At 29.1% G+C, this 12,653-nt stretch overlaps 1 long non-coding RNA gene across 1 annotated transcript; it reads right to left on the reverse strand.

Moving 5' to 3' along the window:
- Positions 1–5,766: 5,766 nt before the first annotated feature.
- On the reverse strand, positions 5,767–8,215 carry LOC136088581 (uncharacterized). Its single transcript, XR_010642281.1, has 2 exons — positions 8,052–8,215; positions 5,767–7,942 (listed from the first exon to the last, which is right to left on the reverse strand). It is a non-coding gene; the product is annotated as an uncharacterized LOC136088581 (long non-coding RNA).
- Positions 8,216–12,653: the final 4,438 nt, after the last annotated feature.

Below are 12,653 nucleotides of genomic sequence, written 5' to 3' on the forward strand. Positions count from 1 at the left end.
ATAAAAATTTTCAAAAATCGATAACCACAGTTATCTGTTCTACAATATTCAGTCTTAATAATCACTTGAAGTATGCCACTCTCGAACAGACTCGATGTGACCTGTATGTATAAAAAAAAGCCAACTCTTCTTTGTAATTAAATCCTCTAATCGACTATCACTGGTAGCAATAACAGCAGAAGGAGCTTCTACAGAAATATCTGATAATCCAGGAACAGAAAATTTTAAAAGTTTCTCAATGATTAAACGCTTATCATCTGCTTTCATATGAGGATTACCTAACGATAGTACGACAACTTTAGAAGACAAATACCATGTGTGGTTTTGTCTCCTAAAGATGTCGTACTCATGCTTTTCTGAAGTGAGTTTCCAACTTCATAATCCCATTCTGTTTAAATTGTTTAATTAATTTCGAATGCATTAAAATCATTTAAAACAACATGCTCTACTATGCCTGATTTAACAAAGGCAGGTCCATAATAAAAAGCAACAATAAATCCTACCCTTGAGACCATATGTCTCTTTTCAGGAGTCAGATATTCAATTTCTGTGGATGTCATATCAAGCATTAGAAAGTATGTTGTATAAGTATAGGCTGATTGATGTGAAAATTATTTAATTTCTCAGATTACGCTAAATATTCAACAAGATGCCTATAAGCATTCCTTAAGTATTCTTATTTTTATTTAATATCCTTTAGAAAGTATGTTGTATAAGTATAGGCTGATAGATGTGAAAATTATTTAATTTCTCAGAATACGCTAAATATTGAACAAGATGCCTATAAGCATTCCTTAAGTATTCTTATTTTTATTTAATATCCTTTAGAAAAAAGTAAATTTATGGAAAAACTAATTTATTTTATATTATTGTTACATACCAGGGGAAGATTTCATGTTCTAGTGCTTTAGTTACAAACTTTTTAGACTTCAAATAGAGTTTGTAGAGATCACTGCCAACAACTTTTCGATAAAATTGTTACCCATTTATTCTGAAAATCTTTTAGCAACTTATTTGCAAGGGCTTTAGATTTTTCCTTTAAAATTGCCTTAAAAACCGAAGTAATATTTATCTCGGCAATATGATGTCTACACAATAGCCAAAGAGATCGTTTACCAAGAAATATTGCTATAGTAGTTATTGCACCAGATTTCCAGCCAGTGTTACTTACTGTGTGTCAAAACAGAATCCTAAATATTGCAGGATTTTATAGTCACAAATTTCAAAATGTTTGAGGAGATTCATTATATTTATAGTCATATTGATTCCCTTAACACTATCAGTTGGCACAACACCAAGTAAAAGATCATCTTTGGTTTCAAACTCTCGGCTTGTTACAGATACTGATAGTCTATCTGCAGTAGTTGCCTGTCTAGTGTCTTCCTCAATATGCTTAAAAATTTTACCATCAAATTGTAAAACTAACATCTTATTAGCCATTAAATCAATAGATTCGTTACGTATCTGGCCTCCTTTCTCTTCTAAAAATCTATAACGTTGCCTTCTGATAGATTCTCTGCTTAACTTTAGTTGTTTAACATTTCCTCCTAAATAGTTTACTATGCTTGCAATAAGAAGGGTTTGATCTAAAATGCTGAGACCGGCCCTTATACTGTTGGAAGTTGTTGGTGCAATGAGACCCTCACTGGTTATCTCTTTTTCTACTCTGAAGTATGCTGGCCTAAACTGATGCTTACTTTTTGAGCTTGCTTTGTGAAAGTTAACATTTTTATTTGGGGCAAAAACTTCCGACTCAGCAATTACACTTCCAACATCTAAATTAATATAAAGATTTTTTGCTCAGTTATACATTTACGTCAAAAAATTAATAAATTTACCAAAAATGCCCATACATTATTAGAAAAAATTGTTTATATTTTCTCTTTTTATTTAATCAGAAGTTGAAATAAATATTTTTATGAGCTTAACAAATTATATTTTGATATTACTTAATTGTGATTCAACTCTTGTTATTTTAGGTTTTGTAGGTTCCTCATCTTCGAAATTGAAATCTATATCATTGTTAGAAAAAAAGTTATGTTTCTATTTTCTTTTTTCATAGATTTCCTCTTTATTATCACAAATTATTGAATCGTTGCTCTTCTATGCTTGATCTTTGTATTCTTATTTCCTTTATCATTTATCAATCTTTTTCTGAAACTTGCTTCAAGCTCTGTATCAATTTTAGAAGATATGATCATATTTCTGTTAGTTCTGTGTGAAAGATTGTTAAAACACTTATCGTAAGATAAATTTGAATAAAAAAACAAAGTTTTTAAAAAACATAATTTTTTATATTTTGGGAAAAATTAGAATAAAAGAAGAATAAAAGAAAAAATAAAACCTGTTAAAAAATTCTCCGAAATAGGATTTTTATTGAACTTAGAAAATTGTTACAAAGCGATAATTGGAAAAAATTTAAAGTATATTAACTAATCAATAAAAGTATTTTATCTACTGATTAGGGGTCGTCCATAAAATGCGCCACCCTTTAAGGTTGGGGGGAGGGGAGAAGGGATGGTGATTTTGTGACGACTCGTACGGAACTTGTAACTAAAGAGTTACGTAGTTGTGACGGGGGTGAAGGGGGGGGGGCAAGGGTCTAAACGATCGAAAACTGCCTGACGTAATTTGTGGACGACCCCTTATCAAACTGGTTTCGAAAAAAGGTTATGATGAAAAATGTTTTAACTGTAGCCACAACAAGTAGATGATGAAACTCTTTCAAAAACAAAACAAAAAAAAAAAAAAAAAAAGTTTTTAAAAACTTTGCGCATACTAAAGACACCAATAAGAGACTTAAATTAACAAACTTAAAACTACAGCTTTACGAATAATTAATAACATATAAACTATTCAAGAATTTCATTTTTAGAATGTGATAATAATAAGCTGCAGATATAATAATTAGGGAAATGATTATTAAAATAATTAACAGAAATAATTTCAAAAATTTTTAGAATATCGCAAAAAAATTTATTAAAAAAAGTTTGATGGTCGTAATTTATGTTGTTTCGAAATAAATATTATTGCAAAGAAATTCTCTAATATATAATGTGTCTATTTTGTTACATTACAAAAAAAATTGGATTAGGGCGACCAAATTTTGAGCCTAAGGGCGCTTAAACATGTGCTTAAACAACTATCCTACTATGTGTAACAAAAGACGATGCGACAAAGTGCAGGAAGAAAAAAAAAAAACTAACATTAAAAATTTTTAATGTGGATAAATATAATGTAATACTTTGAAATATTATAATTTTAAATAAAAATAATACCAAACTTAAGTATTTGTAAGTTTTATTTTTTAATATTTTGATTAAGGTACCCCAACACGTCACGACTGCTGACTGCTGACTATACCCAGTAGGCACGCGTCGTCCGGAGGATGTCTCATGGACGTCCAGACGTCCGACGGACATCCCCCGGACGCCGCACAACTAAGTAGAGATAATAAGCATACACGCGTTATCTCCAGGCGGTGTTAATACAAACGCTAGCAAGTTTGCTACCACTGCAAATTTAAAAAACGTTTAGCATGAAAAACTTTCAACATGCACGTTTGAAGTCATTAATTATTTATGACTTGTTTTTAAGTTAAAAGTATTTCCAAAAACAATTTGCAATACAAACAATTAAAGCGATCTTAATAGAAAATCCGCATCAAAGTTTTCTTTAAATTTAAAGATGACAGATTGGGAGTTACAAGAGACGCTTTTTTTTATAGCATACGATGAAAATATTATTGATGACGTAGAATTTGAATTACTATACAATAATAATAGATCTAAAAATGATTACTCTTATCGGAATTACAAACATTTTGAATTAGATGAATTAGATGATTCTGAAACATGGCCAGAATTTCTTTAAAAAAAGTAGAAATCTATAGATTGAAAGAAGCTTTGGAAATTCCAGATATTTCAAAGACATACAACCATTTATCTATAACTGTAATCAAAGCTATCTGCATCTTTATGAAACGATTTTCTTGCACTTCAGATATTCAGATTTTATTCTGAAGTTCGGTCGCCCGGTTCCTGATTACTGCATTATTTATAATCTTGTTATGGACAAAATTTTCAGTCGTTTTAGTTATTTGCTAAATGATTTTGACACGCCGCTATTATCTTCCATTAAGTTAGAACAATATTCCATGGCAATTTCCCAGAAGGGAGCAACATTAAGAAACTATTTTGGGTTTATTGACCAACGAACTGTTTACAATGGTCACAAAAAAATACACGCTCTCTAATTCCAAAGTGTTGTTTTACCCAGTGGAATGATTGCTAATATGTATAGACCAGTCGAAGACAAATGTCATGTCTATAGTTTATTTACTGACTGCAAACGTAATGACTGCGTCAAACTTGTTACCTAAACTAAACAGATATGCCGTAGACACCAATGGAAATAAGCTTTGTTTATATAGTAATGGCACCTATCCATTTCAGATAAATTGACAATGTTAATTTAGAAACAATAAAAAAACTCCTCAGCTAGTCGCTTTTGATAAATCAATAAGCCAAGTTTGAGTGACGGTAGAATGGATATTCGGAGATATTACAAGATGGTGGTCATTTGTAATTTTTTTAAAAATTTCTAAAATGAATTTAAGCGCGGTTAGAAGAACCTGTTTATCTGGAAATGCAACTTCCAAATTTTTTGTCTGTACCCGAGTATTAGAAAAATTGTTCGTATTATTTACTACTTTTATATTGCTCTTTTACATTTGTTTAACTGTATCAACCAATAACAATAAAACAAATAACAAATAACAATTGTATCAACCAATAACAATAAAACAAATAACAAATAACAACTGTATCAACCAATAACAATAAAACAAATAACCAAATAACAACTGTATCAACCAATAACAATAAAACAAATAACAAATAACAACTGTATCAACCAATGACAAATTTAACTATAATGAAGAAAAGAAAGATTAAATATATTAACATAAAATTTGAGATTCAATACACAAATTTTTTAATGTAAAGGATAAATATCTATCATAATATATAATGTTTTTCATATTCATTGTTTATTTATATATATTTTTCGTCTATTTATTTAGTTTTTCAATTAACGCAGCAAACATAACCTGCTGTTAACATAACAACCTGCTGCTGCATTTGCTGATGATGCATTTGAAACTGCTGGTTAATTTGCTGTTGTTGCATTTGGAGTTGTATTTGCATATTTTACATCATAATATTCATAAGATTTTTAGACATTTCAACTTTTTCTTTTTTAATTTGTAATTCTTTTTTTTGAAATTTAAGTCTTCCACATTTTGAGCCTTCATCGTTTCATTTTTAAAACAAAAATTTTAGCGTGTCTGCTCCAGATCGTCGCTTTTGTTGCGTTGGGAACATATCTCCATGTTCAATATTTCTTTTTTTAGTTCACTGATTAACATAGAGTCTTTAGTTTGTTTTAAAACATATTAGCATATTCTAAACTTACAACTTTTAATCTATTCTAAATAAAGTAAAGATAGTAAGTTTAGAATGTACTAAAATGTTTTAGAACAAACTAAAGAGTCTAAGTTTAAAATATTCTAGAATATTCTTAACTGTACAATCTTACTCTAGAACATTCGAAACTTACTATTAAATTACAAACATACTATAGAATATTCTAAACTGTATAACCTTTAGTTTAGAACGAATTGATATAGTATTCTAAAATTATTTAATTGATAGGAATATTCTTACAACCTTTAGTTTATTCTAAAATATTTTAAAATATTCAAAATTTTGTAACCTTCAGTTTATTCTAAAATATATGTAAAAATTTAAATAATATCTTGTAATGTAGTTCGTATATATATATATAAAAAATGATAACAAATTTACCGTTAAACAGGTTAAACAAATTCAAAAAGAATAACAAAACCTTTTTTTAAGATTTCTAATGATTATCAAATTTTCTTTTAAGTTTCAAACAAAAAAATTACTTTTTTTGTTTAAAACTTAAAAGAATTTAAGGACTTTACCATAAATTTATATTCCTTTTGACAGTCATTCCAAAATTTAGGTCCTTGATAATTTATACAATATTCTGAGAGTGTATTACATTTCCGAGGCAATTTATTGTTCTTGTTTCCTTTATTTTATTTTTCGTTTAGATTTTCTTCAACATAGTTGTCGAAGTTTGCTGGCAATAGATTGATGAAGTATCTGTACATAAAAATTAGATGCTGATAAATATTTATTGAAAATATGTCTATTACTTTCATATCTTTCATACGAGGTTTTGCATGTTTTCATTTATGTTTAGAGTATATGATTCGGTAAGCGTGATTTTGTAGAGTTATAAACTGCCCATTATATATTTGCATAGTTGATGAAACATTTGATTAGCCCCAAATATATCAATTTGAGACTTGACATTTTTTTTTCCAAGTTATTAGAAGAAGATCAATCGGTCTTTTTACAGAATACCGTGAAGGATCATTTAACCAGGAAGTTCACATCTCATTCCTTACCATGGTTGCTTATTGGGCTAGAGTCAACGTTGAACCACAAACCTCTTAGTTCTGAACCAGAACTCTAACCACTGCGCCACGGCTGCTTTCTGTATCTTGACGTATGGTCAAAATACAGATAAATGGTTAAAAAATGATTTAATAATATTCGGGCAACTTAAGAGAAATGATTAATTTTTATATTGTCTTTATGGAATTGAGTAAAATTTGTTTTCTTAACATTAAGTAAGAGTTTGCTCTAAATCAAATATTTACATTGATTCCATATTCATATCCGTATATAGGTGTTTAATATCATTATTGGTAAGAAATAAATTTGTATTTTCTGCAAACATTGAATTCAGTTTTAATTATACGCTACAAAAGTCGTTAATATAAATTAGGAATAGGAGCGAACCAATAACTGGGGAGCTCCACAACGGCATATAATATTCCAGATCGTACATTATTAAAATAATGCTATCTACCTATAAGATAACTTTTAATCCATAGATTGTAAAATTTCAGTTGAGTGATTTTTCTGAAATCTGAATTGTTTTGGTAATAAGTTGTTTTTAGTGAAATATTCAAATATTTTATTATAAATTACGCGTTCAAACAATTTTGAGAATACAAAAAGTAATGACATAAATCTATAGTTTTTGTATGTCCGAATGACAGTTGCAATTTTTTAGTCTGTAGTTATTAAGGTGTTAGGAAGCTCATTTCTCCTTCACTTACCAAAAATAGAAAATATCATCATTTTTATTACTTTGCTGACTCATTTATACTAACTCTTTTAAATAATCTTTTGTGAATAGCTGTTTAACACCGCCATGATGCCGATGTCTTAAACCTTAAACGATATCGACCAGTGGTTTGAACGTTTTTAGTCTTTACGATGCAATTGGATCAGTTTTAACTTTCGTTGGGGCACTGTTTCGCGAACGTGCTGCTACAATATGATATCATTAAATTTATATTTTGGCATTAACAGGAAGCTTTTGAAAACATTATTACAATTTGCAATATCATTGTTCCATTGATAACGAAATCAGCTAGTTGAGTATTCAGAGAAGAAAATTCATCTTAGGCTAATAAAGTAGATGCCTTACCTGAAGTAGACAGAGGTGAGGTTGGAGTGTTTAAACCAGAGTTTGTTATTCTGTCAATTTTTTCTTCTAGTTGGACTTATGAAACAAATCAGGTCAATTTAGTACACTTAAAACTGCAAGCTCATCAAATGGTAGTACAAGTTTTGAAACAAGTTTTGTTCCTCGAGGAAATAAAAATAGAAAAGACTTTCTTGTTAAAATTTGTCTGGGAGAACAGCTGCTGTGATGGTATGTTAGAGTTTTCATATAAGACAAATAAATTTTTAAACAATTACGGGCCTGCTTGATATTACTTGAAACTGCGGAAGTTTCTTGTGAGTTACTAACTGCTGTATAGAACATGAATTTTCTAGAAATTAATTTTATTTTAATTATATTTCTCAATTAAAAATTAATTTGATGTTTGTACTTACATATTTTTCGAAATTATCAATAGTTATTAAATAATATAAATTTACCTGATTTAACAATATTTTGACAAACATTCGCAGCCAATTCAAAAAATGTTTCAATAGTACGAAGAGCGTGAGGTTTTGTTCATACATAATTACGTTGAGTATGTTTTGCATTATTATGAGACAAAACCAGCGCCTTCAGATATTTCTCCGTTGTATAAGATTACGATACAATTCGGTTTACTAGCTCTTGTGTACACAGTCTAAACAAATAAACTACTTCAACCTATTGAGCCATCATACACATGAAAACAAGTTTGATTTACTGTAATAGTGCCACATTTTCCATTTTTAGACTCATCATTTTGTTGTTACCAATAGCAATCTACCCTCCAATATTCTTTTTTACTTTCTTCTGACCAAACATGCAAGTATGCTGTGCCGCACTTAGGTCGATGGAGTGGTATAAAGACGGCTTGCAATACTTCAAACATCTAAAAAAATCTCATTCAATCAATCTTCACACATTTTTATGAATGCATTTAAAAGGTTTTAATTTTAATAGAATCTAATTCTTTTAGGTTCATTCAATTTTTTAATGTTTTGAAAATAATATAGTACTTCATGTTTAAAGGATATGAAATGAAATTAGTTTAATATAATAAAATTTAATAGTTTAATATAATAAACAGCTTTCTTTAAACAATATGTATGAGCTCCTCATGTATTGGCTTGGAATCAGCAAAATTAGCGCTTGGACATTTATGCGTTTTTGCTATCCAAAAAGTGTACATTGAGTTGACTTGACAATGGTATTAGAGCACAATACTATAAAAAAAGTTCTTACCTTAACTTTCTGACCCGGGAAAAACTTTTGGTAGAATGATAGCCCACCCTATGGGGATCATTTAGATATACGTATTGAAACCAGAGTACAACGTCCTGGCAAGTTATTTACATTTGAATTTTCATCTCAGTAAATACAAACTTGTTTTAAACGTTTAATAAACGTAATAAAGCGTACTATAGACGTATTAAACACGTCTTGTGTTTACTGGGATATTTTATTGATTGAACAAACATGCAAAATGACAGCTTATTTTGCATTCTATTGCCCTAAATGATAATAATTTTGTAAAAAAATTTTTAATTGATATGAGACGTATTTAATTTAGACATAAATTAATTTAAAAAAAATTTCTACTTTTGAATTTTGGGAAAATGCACGTCGTATTTACTTTACCAATGAACGCACATCTAATTATGCCAAAAATGTCAAATGCTGCTAAAAACACCAAGAATGCAGAAAAACTGTTTTCTTTATTTCACTAAATATCAAAGAGAGTTAACACCAAAGAAAGATGTCGAATTATACTGAAAGAGAAAGTCGACATTATTGATAACAAAGTTCCTCTTGGAATTTGTGAAAACTGTTGCTCTTGTTTAAGAAGGAAGGAAAGTGGAGAGAACATCACGCTCCCATTTTTTTATAAGTTTGATACTATAAAACTTCGACCAGAAACTCAAATGTCTCGAGTTTCTGGTCAAAGACTGTGACTGCTTGATCTGTTCAATTGGAAAACTGAGAAACAATGTTCAAATAAAAATTCAGCAGAAAAAAGATGCTTAGATTGTTTTTCAATAGTTGACTAAAGATTGCCTCACAGCTATACAAAAGATACTTTGTGAAATAATCTTGTTGCTGTTGCAACAAAAGATCCTTGGGCATCAAAAAGAATTCCAGCTCTTGTTGTTTCAAGTAAAGCTTCTTTGCCATATGGAACAGTTCGATTAATTCAAACTCGTGGTGAAAGTATGCTTCTAGTAGGTATGAATTTAGTTTTTTATAGTTTCATATAATGACAGGTTAAACTTTGAACATTTTGCATGCATTATAGGTTCGCGTCAAATATATACATTGTATAAAAGTTGAGTGTTTAAGCTATAAAATGGTATATAATAATGTGATTTTTGAAGTTTTTTTACTTTTGTCCACCACCTGGCCCACTGTGTAAGTTACAAATGATTGATGAGTTTTATGAGATAGTTTTTAAACAACTGAAAGAAAAATTTATATAAAATTAATGAAATTGACGGAAATTAATGGAATTAACGGAAATTAACAAAAATATTATCGCTCAGTTAAGGTGGTACCCCAAGAAATAAAAGTCAATATTGAAAAAAAAATATTAAAACTTGGTGCATTAATCTTTTGTTCACAGAATACAAAAATTTTTAATGCAAAATTTTAGCTTTGAGTAATAATAATTTTGGTTTATATCAACCAAGTAGTTTGTAATGCCCGTAACAACGCCATAGCAATCAATATATAAACGAAAATATTTCCAATGTATAACTGCAAAAGTAAATATATATTAAATATTAAAAAATATTTAAGTATTAAAGCCTACCTTGTTTATTTTTTTGGTCATAAGTTGAATAATCATTCGAATTCTTAATATATATTCAAGTTGTTACAAAGGTTGTTTAAAACAGTATTTCTAGTATTTTGGAGCTTTGCAAGTTATACTATTTACTGTTTGTACTATTTTAAAAGCATAATGTCTAAAGGTAACAAGCAGAATTTTGTTTAAAAAAAAAAAAGTAATGCTCACCTTCCTAATTGTTGTAAAAATGATCAGCAAACAAACTTTCATTCAACACAACATTAGCAAACACAAAAACAGAGTACCCACCAACAACAATCTTTTTTCGAAAAAAATAATATTGAAGATATTGAAAACTCCATTTTAAATGATATGACTATCTTGAAGAAAATGTGTGAAATTGTTGCATGTAAATTATGTAACTCATCACTGAAAATAACTGATAGATTAGATCTGAGAATGGGCTTTTCACATTGCATTGAGTTACATTGTAAGAACTTTGAAAAAACTGACCATTTTTTTAGCTCAAAAACTATTTCTACTGTAAATTATGTAGGGAGAGAGTCATATGAAGTGAATATACGTTCAGTTGTTGCATTCCGCGAGATTGGATAAGGCTTTCAGGCTATTGAAACTTTCGAATTGAGTATGAACACATATAAAACTTCTAAAAATGCTATTGATAATTTAAACAAAAAAAAATGGTCTAGTATATACTACTTATATGAATGCTGCAACAAGACAGCCCAAAAATGTATAACAAATGATCTGGAAGGTCCCTACTACCATCGTATTACAATTGATAACACGAGGTCAAAGAGCGGGTATTCGTCTCTTAATGGAGTAACAACAGCATTGATAGGTAAAAAGTGCATAGACTATGAAGTTCTTTTGAAACATTGTAATGCTTATCAATATTGAGAAAATAAAACTAATAGCCTTGAGTATGATGAATGTCGTGTTAACCATATATGCAATATCAACCATAAAGGCTTTTCTGGTTCAATGGAATCATGCTATCTCAATATTTAAGCGCTCCGTTGCAAAGTATAATTTTATATATAAAGAGTGTCTTGGAGATTAAGACACTTTATCATTTAATGATGTCATGCAAAGTGATCCATATAAGGAGTATGGTATCACTAAAAATAGAATGCATCAATCGTGTGCAAAAACGTCTTCGCACTTGCTTCAGGAATCTTGTTAAAAAAAATAAATAGACACAGGCCTGTCTGCAAGGTAAGAGTAAACTTATAGAATCAGTAATAAACTCTCTCCAAAACTATTATGGTTTAGCAATTAGATGCAATGTTGATAGTTTATATGCTATGAAGAAAGCAGTTTGGGCAGTTCTTTTTTCGCTGCATAATTTTTGATGATCAAGAATACTAACATAGAATGTGCCCGCGAGATGAAAATAATAGGTGCAAATATCACTACGATAAGATTTATGGTACAGCTTCATATAAAGAACATATATCATAATCAATAGAAATTTTTTGATTTATTAAAACCAATTTTTCAGGATTTATCAGCAGATGAATTACTTTCTAAGTGTCTTCATGGTCGAACGCAGAATGCAAACGAGGTGCTCAATTCAATAATCTTTTTGTGAACCAATCAACACTGGATATCGGAGTAAATTGATGATGGTTCGAGTGGTGTTTTGTCTGTATTATCAGTGTTTAGTCTTTTTGGTTATGCAACGTCAATCATAGCATAGCAAAAAAGTTGTACTTACTTACGATTGTCAATAAAAAAATTCGGTTTTTTCATTTTTTTAGGGTAATCGAGCAAAGACTTTCAAGTTTGGTAGCATTTTTGAAAACTATTTTAAACTATGTATTTATGTTGTAAAAATGAAAGTGTTCTCTAGTTCCAATTAGATTTTAATATATTTCTTGGGGTACTACCTTAAAAATTTTTAACGGAAACTTTTCATTATTTTCGTCCGTTAAAATTTTTTTTGCAAAGTAATAATAATAACAATAATAATAGCAATAATAATAATAATAATAATAGTAACAATAATAATAATAATAATAATAATAATAATAATAATAATAATAATAATAATAATAATAATAATAATAATAATAATAATAATAAAACCAAAAATTGATTTATATTCATTAATCAACCTGGATTTCGCGGGCTGCACAAACACGTAACACTCATTATAGGAGTGGTCCTGAGATATGTTTTAACCCTCCTAAGAACACTGAATGATCTTTCTGATGTTGCATTTGTTGCTGGCATTACTAAAACAAGTTGAAGT

This window comes from Hydra vulgaris, chromosome 12, assembly GCF_038396675.1.
Source record: "Hydra vulgaris chromosome 12, alternate assembly HydraT2T_AEP".
Classification (NCBI taxonomy): domain Eukaryota; kingdom Metazoa; phylum Cnidaria; class Hydrozoa; order Anthoathecata; family Hydridae; genus Hydra; species Hydra vulgaris.